The sequence below is a fragment of the Siniperca chuatsi genome, linkage group LG4 (assembly GCF_020085105.1).
Source record: "Siniperca chuatsi isolate FFG_IHB_CAS linkage group LG4, ASM2008510v1, whole genome shotgun sequence".
Taxonomy (NCBI): domain Eukaryota; kingdom Metazoa; phylum Chordata; class Actinopteri; order Centrarchiformes; family Sinipercidae; genus Siniperca; species Siniperca chuatsi.
In genome coordinates this window covers 20,154,644-20,181,571 of record NC_058045.1, presented here as the reverse complement: position 1 = coordinate 20,181,571, position 26,928 = coordinate 20,154,644, and the positions used below count along the sequence as shown (strand labels likewise).

Sequence of the window (26,928 nt, the reverse complement as noted above, 5' to 3'; positions counted from 1 at the left end):
GTTGTGTGTTTTTTGTTGCCTTGACAGTAAAAAATCTACTAATAAAGAGGTGGGAGGTCAAATCTACAGTGACATACTGTATAGCACTAACATTCTATGCCATGGTATTTTTCAAATTTTTTTTTTTATTAAGTTCAGGCTCATTAAATAGTGCATACTTTGGTCAAGTTAAGAAAAAACTATTCCAGTTTATGTGAAGGCCTAAATGCTATGTCACACTACGATTTTAAACAGCAAGATTTAGCAACGAGTCCAATTAATCCAAATGGAATCCTTGTGATTAGTGGATTCGAAATAAATCCACATGAAATTTTCATCGTTCAACTTTAGTGAACTTTATCCTGCAAATTTGCAGCGCTGAGTAATAACAAGCCGTCTTGACAGTGATGACTTCTGAGGAAACGGAAAGTCAGAAGCTGTTTCGTACCATCCACTTGATTTTAACCTCCTCTGTTGGATAATTTACTGCTCCACATAAGAACAATGTTTTGCTCAAAGAGTTATATTTTTAACAAGTTTTTATTGAATGAAATGGTGTACAAGCAAAATGTCTGTAGGTGGATAAACAGCATAGTACAGAAAAGCTGTTGTGACCCGGCTAGCGTGCCCAATTAGCTCGCCAGCTAAAGCAGTTCACCAATTAGCCCTGTGAGTAGTGACTACGTCTCCAAATTTCTAGAACCAAATATTTCGTAAAGACACAGATTAATTTCACCAGAAAGTAGTGTGACCAGGTCTTAAAAATGTAGAATTAATGAAACCTCTAAACTTGTTTGTGACTGCATATTTTGTTGTTTATTTTGCATGTTTTCATTCTGCTCCATTCGTCAGACATCATGAAGTGAGACAATGTTTCATTGTATGTACACCTGCTATGTAGTCAAACTAACCGCAGCACCTCCACCCACTGCCACAAAGCTGGCAGTCTTATTATATGAACCTCTGTGGGAAGTTGTAGTTTTTAATTTCCCTAAATTACAAGTTGTTCAGACCCCAAATACCATTTCAAAAAGGTTCATGCCTTTTAGCAACAACCCTAAAATAGGAGCAGGTCTTATTTTACATCAATTTACTCTGATGGCAGCTACAAAGGGCTTCAATAATGGCATGTCAGTGGCTTCACTGCTGACTTTGGCATCAGAATGAACATGCAAGGAATGATTGATGACAAGACGGCCATCCAGGCAAGGCTGCAATGCAACTGGGATCGCTCTGCAGCGTGTTTGTGAATTAAATCAGCTTCATAACCTGCTGTACTATATCTTCAACCTCATGGCTTAAAGCTAAAGAATTACTCTTTTACTCCTCAGTTCTGCTCTCATTAAACCTAATAAGATTTTTAGTTGAGCACCTCACAGTCCTAATGTGTTCATTAAATCAACATCTATTTAGGTCACATTGCAGTTCATTGCCAGGCACCATGTAATGTATTTCTACCATTATAATGCTATTAGGAGTCTTTCTGTATTCTAATATTATTAACTGAAAAGCCTTGACTAACTGGGGGCCTACAGTGTAAAAAAGGGAAGGGACGGCTAACCCTGTCCTGTGACAGAAGTTCAGAGCAGATGATTTGTTGTAGCCTGCAAACCTGGGCCTTTTATCATCAAGTTTCTAATTACTGATCTGGACAAGTCATATATTGCATATTTTCTTCCCTAAAAGTCTCAGCACATCACTCTTTTTTCCACCGAGGAGCTTTTTGGCTGTGGTTCTCCAAGTACTTGGCTATGTGAGACCTTAATCTAAACAGCTGAGGCCCTCCGGCGAGCTCTGACAACTTATTATCTGGCCATCTGTATCAAAGACAAGGAGAATGTACGCTGCCACCCGCAGGCTGTAGCAACAGATTCATTACAGTTTACATATACACTACTGTATGTTTATAGAGGGTGATTAGTGGAGCATGGCTGCCAAGGTACACCCCTGTGTTCCAGATGGCTGTGCTATAGATGCTCCTTATCATGCACATTCAGACACTCGTCATAGGGGCCCCACAGACAGACAAACAGCGAGACAACCAGGGAGCACGTTGATGATGTCAGCCGCGAGGGAGCCTTGTTAATGTTCCGTAGACGTTTATAGTATTTGCATTATCCCTCAATTTGCAGCACAAAGAGATGACGGTTTGGTGATAATGTCAGTAAATAATTTTCTGGAGAGTTAAAATTCTGCCTGGGAGCTTATTTTGATTATAATGATCTCAGTTTTAGTGTCTGGTCAATCTTAAAAATGCTGTTTTGGTTTGGCATTTTGTTTAAATTGCTGCTTCTGCAGTATTTCACTGCATATTTTTTACAACCAGTCTGTGAGAAAAATGTAATTCCCCTCATTGTAGCAATGGACAGATGTTACCTTGAATTCAGGTGCATGATGTGCATAAACTCTCCTGTCATTTTCAGTTCTCCCTGTGGTTAGATTAGCCTGTTTGCAGACTTTAAGAAAGAAGACAGAGCTGAGATGATTAGGTGAGTCATGAGAAGGCAGTAAATGAACAGTGGAGCGTAAACTGCAACAATCTGTCATGACTCCTAATTAGCCCCACAGTGGGAAAGGCTGGTTCACCCTTAAACCTGACCTTGCGCCATAATTGTTCTAACACATGAACATATATGCATCGTACTGCTCACTACTTCTTGTGTGTGTTCACCAGTCTTTCTTTTCCCTCTAGTTTCTCTTTCTTAACAACTAATTACTGCTCCACTAGAATAACCTCAGAGTCCCAGTTCCCATAGTTACTATAATGTACAAGCTTTCACACCATAAAAAGTCTCCCTGGTCACCCACCCACCTCATTTTATGGAGAACGCTGGCTTTCACGGCGCTGTGACAGAGATCAGATTTTACATGGATTTCCTCTTCACAAAATACATGAAAATATTTTTACAGTGGAGGAAGCTTAAAGGAGAAAACCTGCTGGGCTTAGAACCAGTGAGCTTCAATACATGGCAGCCATAAGATTCAGCTGACTAAACCTTGTTGGCGTTACGCTTTGTCTCTCTTGGAAGTTGACAAAGTCCAGAACTAACTAAATCTCAGTTATTTGGGTGATTAACAATGTAGTGTCCTTTTGTTGATTTGTGGTTTTTGATTCTTTGTGATTTATCAGACAATCGATCAGCTTAGTTAACATCCTCATGGAGGCCACCTCCTGCTACAACTCAGAGTCACCTTTTCAAGTAATCTGTTGTATAACACAAGAAACGATGTCCACAGATGATTGATGTGGATGATGCAGTGTAATGAGTGAGTCATTATGCTTCCTAGTGCATCTTCACATGGTCTCACACACTGAGAGCACAACCTCTGCTCTAATTGCACAAAGATGGTAGTGCGGATGTTTGTTTTTCTGAGGGCTGGCTCTTTGTGGACTTTTAATATGTTTATTTGTTTTCAATCAACCTGTGTTTATATCTCTGCCATGTCGCCAAAATACTGTAACTCATAAAATGTGGATCTGTCCTACGTTAATTACTGTATCTTTGATGGGATTAACTTGCGGCGCCAGCAAAAGCTTTGTTTAAGTCATTTCACATCATAAAGTAGTAGAGCAACTATTCAACATTAACAGGTTCAAATTCAGTATAATATTAAAGTTGTAAACCTTAAGATTTCGGTCCTGGTTGATTTGGTGACACCTGTGGTAACTGGTGGTAATTGCAGTTTAAGGCTACCTCAAATACTTCTTGAGCAGCTCCACTGTCAGAAACACAAGAGAGGAGCAACTGATGTATCTTTTTACAGTGCAGTTAAACAAACTATCGTTGTTTTAATAAAGAAGTCAGTCAATAATAATTGCAACCATGATCTGATTTCATGGTGCGCATGGTAGTTTTCTACCTAACAGCAGGACACAGTAAAGTTGGTTACCTTACAGAGGAGTTAGAGGTGTGCAGCCTGTTGAATGCAGCCCTTCATCTAAAATCTCACTGTGGTTGCCCCTTCTTGTTCCATTACTCCCTGTGATGTTTAAAACCTGCCAAAAAGATTGTTGTCTTGTGTTGTAGACACATTTTTGATAATTAATTGCAGTCATCGCTAACTGCGATGACAAGTACATTGTGGTTCCTGTAATTGCTTTACAACAAAAGTTACCCTGTGTTTGGCCAGTTTGGCCAGCAGTATGAAATGTTTGGATTGCATTAGCACTACTGCTAACAATAAAAAATAATAAAAAGAGTTAGGCTAATTAGAATATAAATGCATTGAATGGCTATTTCTGAAAAAATGCCGACCATAAATAGTACTAAAAATGGCATTTGATTTCATGAAAAACTTTAACATGCCATGTGTTTTATATCATACATATCATACATTTTTGTCGTGTGCGCATGCGTCAACGTGCATGCTGCCTGTTGCTGCAACAAAAGAGTTTCCTCTCGGGGATCAATAAAGTATTTCTGATTCTGATTCTGATTTCAAATAGTTAAAACATTGTAAATGTATTTTAAGCTTGTGGGATTGTTTTACAAACTGCCATTTGTCATAAATTGGAGTGTGAGACCTTATTCCCAGCAAAATTGCTTTTGATGATCACACCAGGAGGGCTGGAAACTGGCTCTGTGTCTATGTCGCTTACACCACTGACAAATTCTTGCACTTCATTCACAGGGCTATTGTTGAGACATAGATATCTTGAGATGCTGCCTTTCCCCCTGTCTAATCTCACTCACAGTCTGTCAATTTCACTCTGCTGTGTTTCAGTGTGCCAATAACCCATGAAACTGACACTGCTCTGGAATCACCTCAGAAATAAGCAGAACAAAAAACCCAAGGCTGTTCTGTGTCCCTGTCAGAAGGTCAGAAAATTGCAAGACAAGCATTCAGCGGAGGTCTTAGCTCTGTTATTGCTGTGTGCAGAGTAGTATCTAACCAGTCTATGATAGCCTGCAAAGGATTATTGTTAAGCAAACTCTCCTCTTCTCACTTGTAGGTGTTTAACGGTGGCTTATGGCTCCTTGGGAGTTCTCTCGAGGGAAAAGCCTGTTATCCCTAATCAAACCAAATATGCATTTCATTCAGCCTGAAATCGATTTTGCATGTTATTTTCAAGGAAGTACATTTCAAGTTTTCAGTTTAAATGATTTAAAGTGGAGGTGATCAGTAGGTGTCAAAAGCAGGTAAGCTGTTTTTCTTCTGTTGCATTTCTGAAGCTACATTAGGGATTTTTGTTTTGGAGGACAGAAAGTAGACTCCAAAACAAACTCACAACAACAAGGATACACTACTACATGTCAACTGAACAGGATTTGTCAGCAAAAACTTCCGTTATTTGCAAATCCAGTAGAATAACAGACCAACCTGGACATGATGGAGTCCACTTTCTTGTGACCTTTTGTCCCAAAGATATTTTGAATTGAGCAGTTTGGTTCAAATACAGATATCAGTTTAACAATAAAGCCAATGGATGTGTTAGACAGGTATCCACTTAGCATTCAATCACTGCGTAAAAAACACTGGAACACTAATTACAACAACAAAATAAACTCAGTAGATAATCCTGCCCTGTCATCCTAACCCACCCAAACTAACTGTTTATCTTCATTCACTCACTATTTATACTGTGAAATGTAACAAAAATGTAGAATGTAGTTTGAGAGCTGGGCTGACTCAACCACTGATGGCCGCAAAAAAAGCCAAAATAATGACTTGAAAGCAGCTTAAACTATAGTATGGTTAGTTTAGGGAAAGATTGTGGTTATGGAAAGTAAACTATGGTTAGGACTAGGCAACTAAGACATGGTTAAGGTTAGGGAAAGATCTTGATTACGGTTAATAAAAAGGCAAAAAGTTAATTGCAGGTCTGTGATGGGAAGCGAACACGAGTCTTTTTGGTGCTACACATCCATCCATCACCCTGACCTTCACACTTTTCACTTTGCTATATGAAGGGCAAACTGCTTCCCGCATTGGCACGGAGCATTGGCACTAGATGTAAATTATGAAGTGCGGAATTGTAAATTAACATGCCCACTGAAACAATACAGCTCTCATCCTTTGACTGCTGCCAGTATCACATTTTTTATATTCAGTCTGTCCAGCTAAGTTGGCATTCTAATGCAGGATCAGAGCAGGTGGCCAGTGTGATGATGAAAACCAAACAGCGGATGGAACAGGTCGATGGCAGAGGGAGACCAGGAGCAGCTGCAGCAAATCTTTTTTGCTTAATCATGCGGTTGGTGAAGAATTTATCAGCCACATCAGGATCCACGTCCTTGACATCTCAGCTGGTCTTCATGGCTGCCCATTACTGCTGCAAAATGAATGAATTAGACACTCATTTTAGAAGAATGTCTTTAGAAGATCTTGTGAAAACTGTTTGTTCTTGTTATACTTACTGATTTACTGTTAATATGTCAGTCTTTACTGCCTGTATTAAAAACACTGGATGTCAATTGCACATATTTTGAAGCCCAAATGCATATAAAGGGCCACAATTTTCACTTACCTCAGGGTTAATTTGTGACAAGGATGAATGATGTGTATTACTGTAATAGCTTTTAAAGTAGCTTCCCACAGAGGGAGTGTCAACTGCAAGCATATAGAGCCTTGTTGTTCAAAAACTGCTGGATGTTAAAACCAGTGAAATGCAGTATGTAATATACTATAAGCAAAGCTATTTAGGATATTATATGAGCTGCCATGGTGAGGTCCCTGTTGAGATTTGGAGTCATAAAACCAAAGCCCTTTTCCACCCTGCAATCAACAGTTAGTGTGAAGGTTTAACTACTGAGGGAAAGCCTTGGGCCTTTGGTCCCCAAGGCACTCCCATAGAGGGGAGCACTGACATATGGACACTGAGGAAGCCAAGGATTTGCAGGAAAGAAAGGATGAAAGAAAACCCATCTCCACTATTTTTATGAATTGACATTTTATATCTCTCTGTGAGATCTGCATAGTTGGTTGAGAAAGTGATGTATCTGGTTTTTTATTTGTCCCAGAGTTAATTTCTCAGACAATGACACTGCTGGGATGCTTATTACCACACACTGTGTTGGAGACCTAAATATGTCCTGAGCCCAGCTGTGATTCTGTGTCCATCTCCTATTGGTCACTGCAGGAAATCTTCAGCGCTGAAGGAGCTGATTGACTATTGACCCATTGATTTGCACACCACCCCGCAGTGACTGGTGAGGGCTGACAGCTCTTTTCTTGTTGAGCTGTGCTGTGTAAGGTGCATGATACTGAGCTGCAAATACAAACGTGTTGTTTGAAGGGCATTAGTCTAAACAACTGAGGTGTAACAGTAGCGCAAGGCTCAGTAAATAATTCATAACAAGGTTTCACTGTGACTTTGATCCTTTGCTAGTCACACAATGTCATGTCAAATAACAGTTATTCGAAAATAGTGTGGTGTTTATTGAAGTGTATGGTAATGTCATCTAACACTTAACACTTAAAGGGGAAATGTGCCAATTTTACACATCAACTTTTATTTATAGGCCTTGGGGAGTACTATTGCATATGTGGGAAAAAAAGTTATATAAAGCCTTTTGTGGCTCCAGAGGGAGCTGCATGAAGTCTGATAAATTGCCTCAAATGATGTCACTTGCGTCAGCGTTGTTTGGTGCTGAAGAGTACAAGTTTGAAATCTGGGCGTGAAAGTTAGAAAGAAGTGAGCTTACCAAATGTCTGTAGTCCGATCCTCATCTCTGCTTGAGGCTAGAGACTGGAGGCTGCATTAGCCGTTACTAGCATAACACACCAGAATCTCTGATGGAGATTCTGAAAAGAGTGTGTGGAAGAAAAAACCTGATATCTCTGGTTCTGCTAAATGAACTTTCATACTTTTTTAAAGCTGTCCATCACTAATCCAACAACGTTATAGAAGTGCAGTGCTAAATCAGTGGAGTACTAACTAACTTAAAAGTTTAGTCTATTTAAACACATGATACTACAAATCATATATATTTATGTGATTTTTTTTGATATTTTTATAGACCAAAACCTTCTTTTTTATTTATTCAAAATTCTACATTAACACAAAGTGACCAAAACAGAATTTAGTGGAGTGAACAATAATTTAATACTTTGGCCAAGCTGGACAATTGTTTCTACTTGAATTATTATGTGAAATGTCTCTCCATCATTAAAATTAATCCAACAATTGCGTGTCCTTCACTTTATGTAGTTCTCTCTGAAGCATTTGTTTTTTGACCTCTAGAAAAACTAATCCAGGGTATCAGTTTTAGCACACAGCATTAATCTACTACACAACCGTCACAGCTATAATTCACAAAAATCAAATGCTTTTCAGCCTATTAGAAAGCAGGTTGGTGCCCCTTAAACAGAAGCAAGACAAATAGTCGAGCATTAAGACTTGAGTAAAGCCTGATTGAGAACTTGAGTGTCAGAGTTCAGTTTGTTCAAGGTCGCCACTCCTGTCTGTGCTCTCTCAGTGCTGGTAGGAACATCTTACACCTGTGCCAGCCACCAGTCCACACAGAGGGCCCAGCAGCTACAACAACAAATACACCCTGATTGGATGAAGACAGACTTTAAATTAATGAGCTACATCTAATTGGGTCTGATTAAGACCATTAAGGTGTATTCGTCAGCTGAAGATTAACTATGGTCTGTACGTCACAAACATCAGTGATGTGCGGTAATAGACAAGATGAAGACAAAGGACCAAATCTGGTAAAAATATGACAAAAAAACACATCAATCCTGTAAGACACAACTTGTAGGGATTTGTATGCATGCACAAATTGGTGCAACATGCATGTCTTCCTGAGATTGTAGGACTACGTGGATTCTGAATATCTTTCTTGAGTTATTTGGTATTTATATACACATAGAAATGTATTGGCATTCATGCACCTTTATAACAAGTGTAAAGCAATACTCAGGGTAATATTGCTACAGTTCAGTCCTCCATTTGAAATTCTAAATTCTTAATGCTTGAATATTTCAGAGCTAGTGCACTGTTAAAGGTTCTTTATGTAACTTTCAGAAAACCTTTGTTAATAACACCTTTGGCCGTTAAGTGAACTGCAGTCAATATCCTGTTGCTTGTTCCTTAGGCGCGAGCGAGCATCATCCTGGTCATTGGCCAAAAGTGACGAGACTGAACGCTGAAATGAATACTGAATGCTGGAAATTAAATTACAATCATATTTAGAATAACGTTACTATCTGTAATGTTCCTATATTTTATGTATTGCCTCCATGATACTAACTAGCTTGCTGTTTGCAAATCACCCCATCAGCCAACACCACAAATCAACCAACACCAGACCCACACCACGCAGCCAAGCCACATCCAGCCAGGCAACCCCAGCTTAGCTTAGGTTACAGCTAGCTAGTTGGCCACCCTTGCATCGGTCTTGGCTAGTAGGAAGCAATCATTATACTTTTTTACTTTTACTTTGCTTTGTACCATTACGTAATTTATTGTTGGCTAAAATCAACACCATTTGTCTTAATGCATAAGTTAGTATCATGGATCACGTAAGCTGGTGAAGAATTGGCAAGCTAGCCAAATAACATATCCACTCAGATAGTATTTTGCTAGCGATAACGTTAGCGAGCAAGCAAGCAAAGGTTAGCCAGCCAGCCACAACCTGGCTATGTTGCATGTATCCTTCTGCCCAACAACCGCAGCCAGCTTAGTAAACGGCAAGCCAACCAATTTATCCGACAGATCAGCCTCAGGAGTCTGGATGACTTAGCTGACATTATCCACCCAAGACAGTATTTTGCTACATTAGCTAGCTAGCAATTTGTCCATGTTAGCAAGCAAGCTAACTTAAGCCAGCTAAAACCATAATATCACAATATATTTCACATGCTCTGCAGTGCTTTGACTTTGGACTTTGGACTCTGTGTTGTAGTGGGTGCCATTTTTTTGTTGACGTTAGCAGACTCCATTTCTAAGCTAATGTTAGCTAGTGTCGCACAATGTTGACACAGTGGGGAAGCAGAGAGAAAAGCACTTGGGAGTGCCCATAAATGTCACATCCTTTGGATTTTCCAGGCAAAATTGTCCCAATTCCTTTACATAGAATCAGTCCACAGGCTGTTATAGGCAACCAAGAAAGTCAGGAATGTCTCATTTTATAAGTTACGTTACAAACCGTTCACAAATTGGCAATAAAAAGTGATTAATACATAAAATGAATATGTAAAATGCTTCAGCAACTCAAAGAACACAGAATGACAACAAGGACTTCAGGTTGTGGGCTGTTTCAGCTGAAGCCATGCAGCCACGCTACAACAAGATGTTTTGGAGAAAAGTGCTTACTAAACTGGCAGCTGCTGAGTATAAAATCTATCACTCATAATGATAAGTTCCATAATGGTAATAGGCTAATATCTTACAACTGCTGTCCCTGCTGTTCAAAGTGTTTTCCAACCTGACTAATACTCCAAACTCAGGAAAGTGTTTAAAACCTGGCAAATGTAGACACACCTTATGTTTCTAGACTACATATTTGGAAAATTGCACTATGAATCTTTTCATAATTGCAGTGATGAATGGCTCATGCCACTTGCCAGACTTTCAAATGATGCCTGAAGAGAAATCATCACTCATAAGCTGACCACGTCAGTTTTCTCAGAAGTCTTAATTCATTTCCCCAGCATGCTGTGCTGTGCGTGTTCATCTGTGCGTTGTTTTTGGTGAGATTGAAATGCACGTCAGGCTTCACTGATTATCATGGGCGTGCAGGTACTGTAATTAGTACAGGCTCTCTGCCAGGTGTGTCCCATGCTGGCTATTAAGTCATTAACCCAGCATGCTCCACCTGGGCTGCTCTCCCATGTTGTATATATTACTGCTGCTGAGAGGAAAGGCTGAATTAGAGACATATTATGACCTCTGCTGTGATGCAAATTAGTGGTTATATCAAGATGTACAGTTTGGCAAGTAGTTTTTCTTTTAAGCCATCTGAGACACACTGCAGAGTGACCCTCATAGAGTGTCTCCCCTCACTCACTATGACTGCATGTTGCATAACTCGAATTGTCATTCCTGACAGAAGGATTCCTGACCAAACCCAGGCTGGGAATGTTAGTAAGCTGCAGTGATTCCAAATTCATTAGTTGTCAACTGATGAATTTACCTGCCAGCAGTAGAGAAGCAATTATGTACAATTTAAAGATACTGTCTCATACATATTTATAACAATTAATCTATTTTGGTATCTACAGAAAATGGCTGCCGAGACAGGAATAGTCAACATTTTGGGACATTTATTAGCACACTTACTAACTTTCTTTCTGAGAATTACATGAGAAGATTGATAACTCTTACATCTGTCTGTTAAATATGAAGCTATAGCCAGCAGCCAGTTAACTTAGCTCAGCACAAAGACTAAACAACTTGCCTGGCTCTGTCCAAAGGTAAACACCTAAGTGTAAAAACGTTAATTTGCTGTTTTACGTGTGGCTATGTGCCAAACTAGTTCTTGCTTCAGAGCAGTAACTTCCTGGATTCTCCGCTGGTGCTCCCAGGCCAAAAAATAGTCTGGCATATAACCTTCTGTAAAACATCTAGTTGTTTTTACACTTTTTGTCTAGTTGTGTTTTATATGGATTAAACAAACAAGATATAGTGTGTTAGTGAGCTTTTCTAGGTGCTGGTAGGTGAATTTTGTTACCATTGAACAGAGCTAGGCTACCCTTTTCCCCCTGTTTCCAGTTTTTATGCTAAGCTAAACTAACCAGCTGCTGGCTGTAGATTCATATTTCTTCTCATCTAACTCTTCACTAGAAAGAGAATAAGCTTAAAATGTATAACTATTGCCATAACACTGTCTTACTGGACTTAAAAAACACAGATGTCACACAAGCGCCCACTTATTACATAAAGTTTAAACACATCAGGTTTGCTTTATGCTCAAATGATCCCATCCGTCAGGGGACCAGCATGTGCAGTTTAATGATTATGTCTTTTAAAAACTCAGTTAATAGCAATGTAACCATGGCAACAGGAAAATTCACAGACACTCACAATGAGTGATGAGTTCAAGTTTTCCCACCCATACAGTAGGCTTTCTCCTTATGTCCTTTATAGAAAATGACCATAAGATGATTATATTTTGAAGAGCACCTGAAGGATGCAGTGGTAGCTTAAGTAAGAAGCGTTAAACCAAGAAGAACTCAATACACTTTCTCTTCCTATTTCTGTTCTGCTTCTCATTATAATGGCAACTGGGGGACTACAATAGTTCCAACAGACACATGAAGGTGCATGCAAACATTCACGCATGTATACATACTCAGCACATAATCAATCCTGTAGACAGATTTTAATGGTTGGAAATTTCAAATACTGTGCACAAGTTTGCTATATCTGTTGTCATTCTCTTACATGCTCACACTATCTTGTAACAAACAATATTTCATATTTCCCCATGTTTCACTTTCTCCTGTACTCTACTCTTACAAAAATAAATGTGCTTGAACAGAGTGTGTTTAAGTGCATTTCCTCATGCATATTGCGGGATGTTTCCAAAGGAACAGTTTGGGCTAACATGTTGGCTTTGATGCCTTTAAATTTCTTCCTCATACTCTTTACTCACTTTAATCTGTTAATTACATATGGCGGAGAGAAAGTCTGATGGCTGGGTAAACACCATGCATGTCTGTGATGTGGGCATATGAACACTGTTTGGTCTTGTCCTGATAGTTTCCTGGCTACTGCTGCACTGATTAATGAAGCAATTAAATCAGACTCAGGGAGCGAAAAAAGCCCAAATTCTGCATAAATAATGGATTTGAATCTCTTATTCCAGATTAATCCTACAAGCAAACACTGACAGCATGTAACCAAATGAAAAGAAAAATCATACATTGTAACAATTGCGATTTTATTATTATTATTTAATAACAAGGCCATGCCATTGGCCTATTTCGCATAATGTTTAGGCTACATTACCGTGGTCTCTGTGGTCAGCTCTCAAAACTTCCTTTTTTTACAACTGCCAATTTAATATAATAAAGTTCGACCTCTGAGACTCATTTCAATAAATCAAACCATGGTGTAAGTTTTTATAGGCTCCCCAGCCCCTGTAATTCTCTTATAAAGGTCCGGGTCTCTGACACGCCTGTAGGAGTCAGTAAAAGCTCCTACTCCTTCCTCAAACTTCATTTCCTCCTTGACCAACCAGAAAACTCTGTTCCCAGTTCATCATCAAACAGAGACATAGCGGGCACCGAAAGTTGACAGGAAGAGAGCTCCGATTTGTTTTAGACATTCCAGATACTTTTTTTGGTAGGACAGAAACGGAATAAAACACTAAATAGGTCCGAGCGGAAAGTTTTGTGCAGAAGCTGCTGTACTGAAGTTGCGTGGCAGTGATTTCTCTCTTCCAGGGTTTGCTCTCCCTTCCCCTGCCGTCTGACAGGTTGCAGCCACTGAACAGTAAATAACTTCAGGGGAGGTTCACCAGGTAAGAGACCGCTTTCTTTGAGGCTGTATATTGACACCGGTGTTTGTTTCAAGCCCATATTCAGCGTGACGTGATGACATCGTAGTATTGTGTGGCGTCCAACTTTAGCCTACTGTAAAATGTATCCAACGATAACATGGTGCCTTCAGTGAGCGTTTTACTGTCCCAGCTAGAACATTTTACGTCTACATGACTGAATACGTAAAAATGAAACAACCACAATATCATGTCCAGATAGTGAGCGGACGAATTAGTGTGTGACAGCCAGTTTGTAGTGACCTTATGGTATTTTTAGCTACAGTGGGAATTTTCCTATAATATTAGGCTACTGTACTGTAAGTTGTTATAGAGTGTCCGTAGTGGTTTTAATATCCTTTATGAACTCCTGTTAGGACTATAATATTATTTTATGACCATAGGCTTTTTATTTTTGGCAGGGAATCATGCCAAGAAGCTTTAAGAGTGACATAGGCCTCATAGCCTACTATGACTGGATACAAGTCCTTCATTATTATTTTTTAATGAAGTTACTTTGCTCCTGTTATATGTGGTATAAATGAAATATTCTTCATTCTGAGGCACTGAGCTCATTTTTTTGGAATGAGTTACATTATAATTTGATTACCTACGCGTAAAGGAATGTCAAGAATCAATCAAGAGTCCTTTCAGAGGCAACAGCTGAATGAGATGCGGCTCTGATCCATGTGAGCAACACACCTCATTCAACAGTATGCTCATTACAGGGTTCCTCACTGATTGTCTCTTCTTTTCAGTTGTACAGCTTGTGTGTGTGTCTGTGTTTGACACTCTGATGAGCCTGTTTGTTTGTGACTTAGCATCACCTAAGGTGGCTGGAAATGTGAATTTAAACCTGATCACTGAGGAGCAAAGCTTTTTCCATCTACATACCTCAGAGTTACAAATCCAGGCCTGGTTGTGACATTCTGGCTTTAATTCATCACATGCTTTAGTTAAGTTCAGCTGCTAGGCTTTTAACCAGGACCAAGACGCACGATCACATCACACCTCTGACCTCTTTATATTGGCTCCCTGTTTGTTTCAGGATTGATTTTAAGATCTTATTGATTACTTTTAAGGCTCTTCGTGGCCTGGCTCCAGATTACATTTTAGACCTTGTAATCCCTTATGAACCATCATGTAATTTAAGATCTTCAGGCAGGGGTCTTCTGTCTGTTTCTGAGTCCAGGTGAAAACAAAGGGGGACAGAGCTTTTGCCATCAGGGCCCTGAGGCTCTGGAACAACTTGCCCGAAGAAATTAGGTTGTTGGAGTCAGTGTTTTCTTTTAAGTCTCTTCTCAAAACGCATTTTTATCAGGAAGCATATCCTGATCTTACCCGAGCTGTCTGTTTATTTGATTGGTTTTATGTATTTTATCATTCACTGTGGTATTTTGTTTCTCTCTTGGTGAAGCACTTTGTACTTTGTTTTGATAAGTGCCCTATAAATAAAGTTTATTATTATTGTTATTATTATTATTATTATTAAATTGAATAACTCCAACTCCCACAGGGAAATTGTTAAATTCACAGTGGACACATTATGAAAGAAAGTCAAGTGGGGCCATATCAAAACAGCAGCTCTTTTTTTAATCTCACATGTGTTGGTGGTATGCTGAGGATCAGGTCTATTCTGGTGTATGGGAAGTCTTGCACCATCTGACCCCACATTCCTGCTTCTCTCATGGCATGAGGTCAGTGTCCCTTCCCCCCCAATGACCCACTGTTGAGAAGAAATATGCACATTTTCTACTTAATTTCACTCTTGTGGTGAATTGTTTTCACTAACTTTGGTGGGTGAATTTTCTCTTTGGCTGCCCTCTAACCATATAAATCTACCACAATCTATTTCATACAAACAAGGGCTTATAGTGGATTAGATATGGAAGTGTTGGATTCATTTCCCAGTCATATCTACTTGCCATAACCACCAGCAAGCTACACTCAAAGGAGGAGAAAAGAGTGGTTTGAGGACTCAGTCGCGTCTCGTGTTCAGCTCTTCAGTGAGGCCTTGGTTTACATAATGAAACCAACATACAGTCACTGACATCAAAGGTTGCTCTCTACAGCTAACTTTCTCTATGACTGTTTTGAATCAGTAACAATCATAACCTCTGTCAAGAGATTTTCCTCTGGGACCTACTGGCTGATTCTCTGCTGTGACAAACAAAAGCGCCAATGTGAGCCTCCAACTGTCTTTACTTCCTCAGTTTTCTCTGTCCCACACAGTACCACAGAGCTCGGCTCTCTGTTCTGTCCCTTCATGAAAGTTCCTATTCTCTGGGACGAGGGGGCAGGACCGTCCGTGCTGAGCCGATCCCATTCCACCAGGCCTCACAATGGATGAGCTGTGCTGCTATATCAACATTTATTTCTCTCTTGTCTACCCCCCCACCACTTTAATCACTTCCCACTGGACCAATCAGCAACAGGAAGACCAAGGCTGTGCATCGCTGTCTTTGTGTGAGATATTGCTGGTTGTGTGCTGCTGACCAGCGGGTGCCATGACTCATTCTGACTTTGCTTCTTGTGTCAGAGGTGCCAGTATTATAGTCTTTATTTCAGGCTTGCAGGCGAGGCTACCCATTTTTATGTGTGCCCAGCTCAAGTTGTGGCCGTATATACACTGCAAGCAGCACATTCTGTGCTTATATATTGACCTTGCCATGTGAATGGCAGGCAGTAGTTTACACTCAAGTCTATTTCCGAGCCAGGATCCTGCCTGCTCGGGCCGAAGGTTCAGCAGATTTCTCTTACCGAAACTGAATTCTTGCCTGAATTTCATATTATTTTTCTGTGGGAGACTTTTGTTTCCCCAGCTTGGACCATTTCAATCATTTTGTTTATGCGTATCATTGCCAAAACATCCCACCATGGAAGAGTTGATCTGTAAAACTTTATCAAGACGTTAAAACACTGAAAACACTAAAAAAGTGAAGTAGGCCTGCTTAGTTTGAACCTATCATACTGTACCTTGTGTAGCTGCTGAATTTCACAACCATAAACTCAGTGTATGCATGTTAGAGTACATGCCATCCATACATGTCATCTTTGCAGTAAATGACCATGTGGAAGTGAGGTCCTGACTGCTGCTGTCTGCTCTGCTTTTACATTGTATCATGCAGTTTTGTTTCAGCGCAGAGCGGGATTTGTAATGTCAGACTTGTTGACTTTAGCTGGCAGGCCTTCCTCTCCTGGCGGCCTGTGTAGCCATTGCCTGTGTCGGTTGCCTTTGTCTGTGTTGGTAAGCTGATGTGTGGGAATTTAGTTTTATCTGATCTCTAAGTCAGGAGCCGTCAATGGTGGAGACATAAGCTTCACATGCCAAATGTTTTGTTGAAGTTCCATGATAAAAAAAATGATATAATGTAGCAACAAATAATGATGTAAATTACACCAACAATAGCCTATTATACTGCAATAGATAATCTTATGTTGAAAAAATATTACAGCCATTATTTTATGGGACAAATTGACCTGCACTGTTTGAATACACTTACAAACAGGCAAATAATCAGTTCAAATGATTAAACTAACTATGGCATTTTGATACAGATCTGGGGAAGGGTACAGAAAGATTTCTGCAGCATTGAAGGTCCCAATGAGCACAGTGGCCTCCATCATCCTTAAATGGAAGAAGTTTGGAACCACCAGGACTTTTCCTAGAGCTTGCCGCCCGGCCAAACTGAGCGATCGGGGGAGAAGGGCCTTAGTCAGGGAAGTGACCAAGAACTCGATGGTCACTCTGACGGAGCTCCAGCATATCTCTGTGGAGAGAGGAGAACCTTCCAGAAGAACAACCTGCAATCTCTTTAGCACTCCACCAATCAGGCCTGTATGGTGGAGTGGCCAGACGGAAGCCACTCCTCAGTAAAAGGCACATGACAGCCCACCTGGAGTTTGCCAAAAGACACCTGAAGGACTCTCAGAACATGAGAAACAAAATTCTTTGGTCTGATGAAAGATTGAACTCTTTGGCCTGAATGGCAAGCTTAATGTCTGTAGGAAACCAGGCACCGCTCATCACTTATACCAATGGCCAATACCATCCCAGTGAAGCATGGTGGTGGCAGCATCATGCTCTGGGGATGTTTTTCAGCGGCAGAGACTAGGGAGACTAGTCAGGATCGAGGGAAAGATTAATGCAGCAATGTACAAAGACATCCTTGATGAAAACCTGCTACCGGGCCCTCTGGACCTAAGACTGGGGCGAAGGTTCATCTTCCAACAGGACAACGACCCTAAGCACACAGCCAAGATAACAAAGGAGTGGCTACGGGACAACTCTGTGAATGTCCTTGAGTGGTCCAGCCAGAGCCCAGACTTGAACCCGACTGAACATCTCTGGAGAGATCTGAAAATGGCTGTGCACCGGCACTCCCCATCCAACCTGATGGAGCTTGAGAGGTCCTGCAAAGAAGAATGGGAGAAACTGCCCAAAAATAGGTGTGCCAAGCTTGTAGCATCATTCTCAAAAAGACTTGAGGCTGTAATTGGTGCCAAAGGTGCTTCAACAAAGTATTGAGCAAAGGCTGTGAATACTTAAGTACATGTGATTTTTTTCGTTTTTTATTTTTAATTATTATGCAAAGATTTCAAACAAACTTCTTTCACATTGTCATTATGTGGGTAGTGATTGTAGAATTTTGAGGAAAATAATGAATTTAATCCGTTTTGGAATAAGGCTGTAACATAACAAAATGTGGAAAAAGTGAAGTGCTGTGAATACTTTCTGTATGTATGTCAGAAAATGTTGCGCTGGGTCATGTGTGTTTTCAGTATTAAAGAAAGTGGCAACTCATTTCTCTTCACTACTAATTTATTTACGCAAATGTTGAGCAATGTTGGAGCTCAGAGTGCAGCTCTCCTCCAACCTCTTACGTTTTGGTAATTTTGTATCATATAGAATCCTTTTAGGTTTTGCAGGACTGAATGATTTTCTAAAGAAAGAGGCGAAAGCAAGCACCTGGTTGTAATTAATGACTTTTTCACATGAATTCCTGTAGATGTGGTCCATGTCCATACCCATGAATCAGTTTCAGTCAAAACAATGTTGTAAGTCATAGTGTGACTGTCACAGCTGAGCTGAGAGCTGTAGTGTAGAGTTTCCTTTTGGAGGGAATGGGTCACATTACTGTAGCCATATGTTATATGTGATGGTGTTGATTTTACTTGTCATTAGTTCATTTAAATTTGGAAAGGATTTCTGTTTCATTTGACTGGCCATATACTGTATTTGACTCTTGTAGCCTGTTAAAAATACTCTTAATGTCTATGATTGTAGCCAGTCTAGGAATGGGTGGATCTCATTATCCTGCTCCAGACCATTTTGACCATTATGTGCGAGAGATGGCTCCAGTGACTATAAACAGGACTTTGATCATGGAAAATCTGAGAAATACTGTACATGTAATGTCGTAGCTTTCAGCATTTTAACTGTATAACTGCACTTTTCTCTGGGAAAAGGGTCAAAGCACAGGAGTCTCAGCTGTTAACAATTCAGAATGTTTGCCAGAATATATTACATTAGATTACACTATTGTTTTTGGAGATTTCTCTGGAATTTGTCTGTCATCACAGGTATCCTCTGTTTCACATACGAGGGAACAAATATACATCAAATGCACACAATTTATTTGTCTGAAATACAGAGATACATGTCCACCAGCCTCCACCTCAGTGCATTAGCCTTAAAACACATTTAAGGCAGATTGAGGAAACAGTGAGTTCTGTAGCCTGTAACATCTAACCTGTGGAACCCTCAACTGTCTAATAGAAGGCATAAGATAATAATCCTAACAATATACTTTACAATACAATGTAATCAAATACAACACCTCAAACTGCAGCCTTAAAAATGATGAGTTGAATCAACAATGTTTTGACAAAGGCCCACAATTCATTAAGGTACTATTCATTACAGGACTTTTGTATAGTCATTGTATAGTTTTACATTGCAATGCAATGGTTCATGTGCAATATTTCGGAGACCTGGCTGTCACAACCGGTTGCAAGTTGTCTTGTTACGTCCTGACATTTTTTGAATAAGGATATTGGGAAGGGTAGTTCTGAAGTGGAGAGAGAACTTCTGATATAAATATCCTGATGAAGATCTTTCACAGGGCTGAGTGAACTGCTACGTGAGCTGTTGCTTGTGCTGTGTAAAATACCCTAGCACTTTGGTGGGCACAAAATCACAGACATTTGTGTAAATAGTTTTCTGTCCTTTGATATTTGTGTGTAAGTAAGGGCTACATACTGTAAGTTTAAAAGAAAAAAATAACAACTTAAACTATACCGCTCAAATTAAAGTCTGCAGATGAAAGACCTACCTGTATGGCCACCCATGGACAGCCAACAAGATTCGAACAAACCAGTAATCCAAAATGACTGCCACACCTTTCTCTGCACCTCCCCTCCCACTTCAGTCCAGTCACAGTGCAAAGGCAGGAAAGTGCCTTTGCTTTTTGATGAAAATATCACTTGACAGTATGCCATGTACAATGTACTATTCTGTGGAGTCCATGGAGTTCATATTCATTTCAAGCATTATTACCAACGATGTTATATTTATTTTGCCTAACAAATGACCTCATTAATCACAACATGTTATAATTAATGTAACCTGATGTCAACCAGTTGTTATAAGGTGTCAAACATCTTTAGATTTCACTTGGAGAAGCACTCTGAGTTGCAACAACCTAAATGTTCTCTCTGAGAGAAAACGAGAGAAAAGAATCAATGGCACATTTCCTATTCTGCCACCTTTTCTTGGCACAGCTTCAGGGGGCGGCCCCTCCTGTCCTGTATTGTCTGGTCTCCTAAATGCTTGTTGGTACAATAAAAAAGATCCTGAAAGAGTAATTCGTTATCAGCTTTGAACCTGCTGGGATTAATTGTACACAAGGGAGCCTCATTGGGGAGGCAGAGCCAGCTCTCCTCCTGCCTAATGCCAATGCTCTAATCAAAAGCACCTTTGTGAGTCCCTACAGAGCCTGGTGCCTCTTGGATTGAAACCTCACCATGGCAATTGCAACCTTTAAACATGATCCTCTGTGCTTTAGATGCATTGGTGACATACTGTTTTGAAACCCGGCTATTCCTTTCATTGGTGGTCAATCATAATTTAGGGAAGAGGTCAGCAATAAGTGATACATCTATTTGTTACTAGACATGTCTGGAACGCATTGCATTTATACAGCTTATTTGTGAGTTTGGAGAGGGTGATGGATTGGACTGGCTCCATTCATCCTCCATTCATCAAGCTATTGTGGAGATGAGCACAGAATTTGAACATGCCTGATTTGTAAGTTTTTCACACTAGAGTGTAAGTTACTTTAAATCAATTAAAAGTAGGCTACTAAATGATGCTTTTGCTGCAAAAGCAAGTACTGAAGTGAAATTCTAATACTCTCTAAAATTCTAATACTCTAAACTCAAGTTTGTGGTAAAAAGCTTTATCATTACTTCTCTCTATTAACCTGCCAACACACTGAACACTGAGGAAAGTATTTCCCTGTGCTGCCAAATGTTCTGTTTTAATGATATATTTAAAGATCACAGATGGACATAAAATATATTGGATGTAGTTATTTCAGAGCATCTGGAGCCACACAACATTGAAGGCTGCTTTTTCTCTGGTCACTCTATACCATCAGTGGAATATAGTCTAATGGGTCATTTGCTTTTCAATTTCACTCTGATTTGTATTCATGTCATATTATGGCAAGCTGAACATGTGCTGAAATCATACATGCTTCTGCACCTTTTTGCCGGTTGACTGCCTCTGACAAGTTGGTGGAATGATGCAATTATCTACTCATCAAGGCTCTTTAGATCTGATCTTGAACAGGTTTTCTTCTTACTCTTACTATTAGTATGTTTTTAGCCATGCTGGAGTAGTTTTAGGGATGGCAAGGTCAGTTGCTCGGTCCTCCACTTCTTTCCAGACTGAAATATCTGTACAACTACTGGGTGGATTGCCATGAAATTTAGTACAGTCATGCATGGTTTCCAGAGGATGAATCCTACTAACTTTTAACCTGATGTTTGCTCTTATGTCATCTATCTTACCAACAAAGAAGGAGAGAAATTTATTGCACTCATCAACTGAAAAAACTGGAATAGTAGGTGATGTAGGAGAAACAATGTTACTGATGGTGCCAAACAGGATTTTGGGATTATGTCGACTATTTGATACAAGGTTAGAAAAGTATGTAGCTCTGGCATCCTTAACCATGTTATTAAAATCTGTTAAAAGTTCCTTTAAATACCGGTAGTAAACATGTAGATGGGTGGATTTCCACAACCGCTCTATTTTACAACAGGTTTGTTTTTAAAAGAGCGAATACTGTGGTTCATCCAGGGGGAGGAATTGATCAGAGGAACCAGTCTAGTCTTTGTAGGAGCAACTTTATCCAGGAAAGGCAGTGCTCATTAAAGGATCTATTAAAGGAACTATCACTATTAGATATTATAACAAGGCTGTTATAAAAGGCAGCATAAAACTTTGCAGCAGAGAGATGGTTTAGGATGCGACAAGATAAAACATCCAAATTAAAAGACAAATTAAATCAAACACAATTATAATCTGAAAGGAAAACATCCTCCGAAAAGACAGAATCAACATTTAAAACAAGAGTAAAAACCAGGTCCAGAGTATGCCCTCTGATGTGTGTGGGGGCCTGTTACATGTTAAAAAGTGAGATTAAAAGACTCAGTGATATTAATAAAACTGGGAGCAAATTTATCCGAAGCATCATCAATATGAATGTTAAAATCACCAAGAAGCACAAATCTAGATAGCTTGAGAATTTATGATAAAAAAATCACTAAATTCATTTAAAAAGGAACTATATGGGCGGACAGTAAATTAAAATACCATAAAAGTAATTTGTATGTGCAATTTTATTAATTTATGATTCAAAAGAGGAGAAAGACCAAGTGCTTACCAACTGACAACATGGCAGTAAGTCCTTCACCCCGGCCTGAAATTCTAGGCAAGCTGATAAAAGTGTAATCCTTTGGGCACAGCACAATGAGGGGGGTTCCATAGTCCTCTGCCATGTTTTGGTCACAAACAAAAAGTCTAACTTCCTAGACTGGATGATGTCATTCAGCACAAAAGTTTTGTTAGTTAGCATTCACCCTGAGAGGAACAGAAGGATAATGCCCAAAAGTGGAAACACATGTTACTAGAGTTAAATTATTTGGGTTTCTGCAATTATTCAGAAATTTAAGACTTTTAATGTGGAAGATGATCTGTTAGATCTGTCAGTGATTCTGATTGGAATGACCATAGGTGTGGAAGTGGGAGGCTTGAATGGGGAGTTGTACATTTACAGCCTGAGGAGCAGCTATGGATATAGATGGCAAGAGTATGATATTCCCATCAGCCTCAGCTGTACTTTGTGTTTTGTGCTAATTAGCAAATATTAGCATGCTAACATTAGATGGTGAACATGGTAAACATTATACCTGCTTAACATCAGCATGTCACTGTGACCATGTTAGCATTGTCAAAGTTAGCATTTAGCTCAAAGCATCGCTTTGCCTAAGTACAGAGTCACTAGTCAGTCTGCTAGTTGATGTGTACCTGTTTTTCTCTGACTTGCTCAGCTGAAAATGGATGTCCTTGTCTGACCACTAAAAATTGATGATTGGACTCAGACTGACTTGAATGGTTTCAGACATGACTCAAATTCTCCTCATTTTCAAAAAGATTGCAAACATGAAACAAAGAATCTGAGACCAACAAACAGTGAAAGTGAAAGAATCTGAGAGTTCGATGAGTGACATGTTTATTTACCCAGTGGCGGGCTGCAAGCAGATCCTTTGGCAAAGTTATTCCTCAGCTCACACGTCATGTAGCCTCTGACCTCCGGGACAGAAGACACAGTTTGACAAGTATAATGCTCCAAAGAGTAGTTGACAGTTTAACCTTCTAATGTCAAAAAACGGGGCTTGGTGTGGATGTTTGATAGGTGTGATACTTTCACCTTGTCATTACATTTGACATGTTTTGTCATTTTTTAAAAACATCAGAGAATAAATAAATTTCCCCAAGATAAAGTGATTCGGTTTATATTCATCTATGTCCTTTTATTTCAAGACAGTTACAATGGTTTCCCAATTTCCTGCTTTGTTACACAAAAGCTACTCAAAGCATTTCGTGTTTATATAAGAAGAGTGAAGTATTTTTGCTGTGGTCCATTAACTGGATAATAGGCCAAACAGGCAGTTAAGGGATTTTTTTAGGTCTTGGCCTCCAAATGCTTTGGAGAAAAAATTGTGAAAGCGCAAGAATGTACTTAGCCCTACAGCTTAATTTGTGTATCTCTTGACTGATTTTTGATTAATCTTTAAAAATATTCTGGTATGTGTGATGGGTTTTGGATGTTGATGATGGAGCCATTAAATGTTCTTGAAACAGTTTGAGCACAGTGAGAGAAACTAGCCTTTGAAAAGAAGCAGTTAATTCCACCTAATTGAACGTCAAGTAGATTATTTTAAAACTCCAACAAGTCTTATAATATTTTTGTAAATTTAGATCTAATAGACTACATCCTCCAGCTGCCACCAGGCTGAATGTACCCATAGCCCTCAAAAACTTAAACATCTTTGTTCTCCTAGATGAACTTTTTGTATTAACTTGTATCACCCAGACATAAACACCTGAAATGTCCTTAGTGTTTTCATGCCTAACTAAATGGGAATAGTTTTTGAGAAGCTTAACACAGAATTTCAATAGTCACATGTTTTTGCGTATACATTGCCACCTTTTCAATTGTTTACAGACTATGTTGTTGATTTCTGAGTGTTCAAAATGAAGAAGTGTATATCTCAGTTTCTTTTATTTATAGGAATGCATTAAAATCTCAGAGTGAGGGCTATTTTGAGAAGTAGTTAAGCCTTTCGATTGAGGGCAATGAACCAGAGTATTGTGTTGAATAACTGGCACTTTCTCCACATTGTTGTTACAAAATGAGATTCTTCAGCCAAGCATGCAGGGATACCACTTTCAAAAACCAGACGTAGGACGAAAAATTGCACTTTTAATGCCCACACTAGACAAGAGCTTAGTGTGTTATGCTGAGGGGAATGGAAATGACTGCGTATTGGTGGACTCAAAATTGTGAACTTGTTAAAATCAGCTTGAGCCTTTTGTCTTTTTGCCAAGGACATTTAGAACATCTTTAGGCCATGCTCAGTTACCCTGGATGTTTATAAATGGTTGGCTCAGTAAACACTACAACTCTCTCTAAAACAAGAACATTTTAGTGCATATTGTTGAAAGCTGCACTGAGCAACTTTGCACACTGTTGGCTGCAAATAGCAGTCATTGCCACTGTTGAGAAACCTGACCCTGAATAGTGAAAAATTATGTAATATAATTTCAATAAACTGCACACAGCTCACTTATGTATAGCCATCTTACAGTCTGTAATGCTTTATAACAAAGATAACTACGGGAAGGGTGATTTAAAAGATCTAATGCTGATGAGGGGTTGGATGCTGTTTTCTGTTGCAGCCCAATATAGTGACTTTGGGTAAAATGAGTGGTGCATTTTTCTACAAAAGGCTTCCAAAGACAGTTTTAAGCTTGGGCTAGTTGAGTAAAATGCATAGGACTTGATATATATATATTTTTAAATATTGATTTGGGACAAAAATATTGTTATCAATATCTGTATCTATTTAAACTCATATCACACAGATTACCTTTGTGTCACAAGAGGGTATCAAACTCATATATACGACGACCAGTACCCCTCCCTTTTTAAATGCAGAGCTAGTTAATACTCTCAAGCTAGCTAAGGTTATAGTTTCAGAGGTTGACAGGAAAAGCTGCTGTTTAACCCTTAGTGCTCCAGAGGTCCTGACTCACAGCTTTTAAGAAGGTAAGCATTGAATATTATTGTGATACGTTTAGCTAATGGTTTAATTGGAAGATTTCAACTGTTCTTACCTAGCTAGTAGCAATGTTTGGGATCCACGTAGTCGACAAGACTGTCTCGAATAGGGCTGACTTACCTAACTATCAGCTAACTGAGCAGGAGAGAGCAGAGTGGTGTTACGTTAGCAGACACTGGCTACAGAGAAAGTTTAATGTTACCAGGCAACAGTCAGGTTTGACTTTGTAGTGTGTCTAACTAATGGAAATAATAATAATAGCAGACATTTTGACTTGTTATAGTAGGACAGGTGTAATTAATAACATTATTTTATAATATAATTCTAACATAATGGCTCCACTCTATTTGAGTGCCCCGGTAAGGCATGTAAGCATGTATGATAGCAGGGTGTGATACTGGAATACATATGGAATACAGCCATCGTTAATGTTATTAATTACACCTGAGTCTGTCCTGCTATGGCAAGTCTAAATGCTGTGAAAAGGCCTATTGGCTACAGCAGATAAAATCTGCCAGCAACAGCTATTATTTTAGCTGGTGATAGGTGGCTAAAAAAACTACTTTACTGTTACTACTTTAAAATTAAATCATTAAGTTAGACTTGTTTGGGGCACCACACTGGAAACAGGGAAAACAAATACATCAAACGAATCATTAAATTGATCTCTTAAAAAGGAATGTAGTTCTTTTCGACAGATTGACCTTTGTCTTCTGCTTCAAAGAAAACACACAGACAACTTATTGCTGATAAATGATGACATCTATTTATAGCTAAATGTCTAATAACTAAATAAATGAAGGGTTAATGATGAATATATGCAGAAATTCCTTAATTCATTATTAACACATCTAACTACAATTGAAATAATTAGTTGACAGACAGAAAAATGTATTTGACGTTTAAGCCATTTTTCAAGCTAAATTACCAAACGTTGCTTCTCAATTGTGAGGATTTTCTGCTTTTCTTTGTCATACGTGATGGAAATCTGAAATATTTGGGCTCTGGACAAACTATATAAGTCTATGAAAAATTCTGTTGCATGATTTTAAAGGCTAGATTAGAAGTGCCTTTTAAGAAGATTTTGCCTAGATTAAGAAGTGCAACTGTTGTTGCTGACAGATGTGTGATTCACACAGGAGGTTCTTGTTCTTTCAGTCCTGGCCCACAAACTGCTTGGCATTTGTTGAAATGGCGCAGTCTGCTTAACCCATGAACCTCTTCCCTCCTTCTCTATTTGTCTTCTCTCCAAACACCACTGGAGGGTGGAAACAGGGGACCTCTCTACCCATGCTCTGAGCTTGTTTGACACCTGAATTCACATATTTTGAGAGATCCTGTTTAACATGCAAATCAGATTGACCCCAAGCATCCCTGCTGAATAGACTGGCTTATACTCAGCTCACTCAGAAAGCAGTTTTCAGGTTCACGATTGGGGCTACAAATGGGACACCAGTGTACTGTGTGAATATACGCATTGTGAGTGTGAAGACACTTGATGAAGTATAGGTGATATTTTAAGATCCGTATTATCCTTCTCGGAGAGAAGACAAAATGGTAGCCACAGCAGGTCACCATGGTGCCACTGGTTTCTGCCTGA

General features: G+C 39.3%; 1 protein-coding gene across 6 annotated transcripts in view; it reads left to right on the top strand.

Moving 5' to 3' along the window:
- Window positions 1–13,055: 13,055 nt before the first annotated feature.
- The window catches only part of tspan9a (tetraspanin 9a), a 164,706-nt gene continuing 150,833 nt past the window's right edge, over window positions 13,056–26,928 (top strand). For all 6 annotated transcript variants that reach the window (XM_044193368.1, XM_044193367.1, XM_044193364.1 and 3 more), the window contains exon 1: window positions 13,056–13,397. The gene's annotated coding sequence lies outside the window, so the exon portion shown is untranslated. The remainder of the gene's footprint in view (window positions 13,398–26,928) is intronic.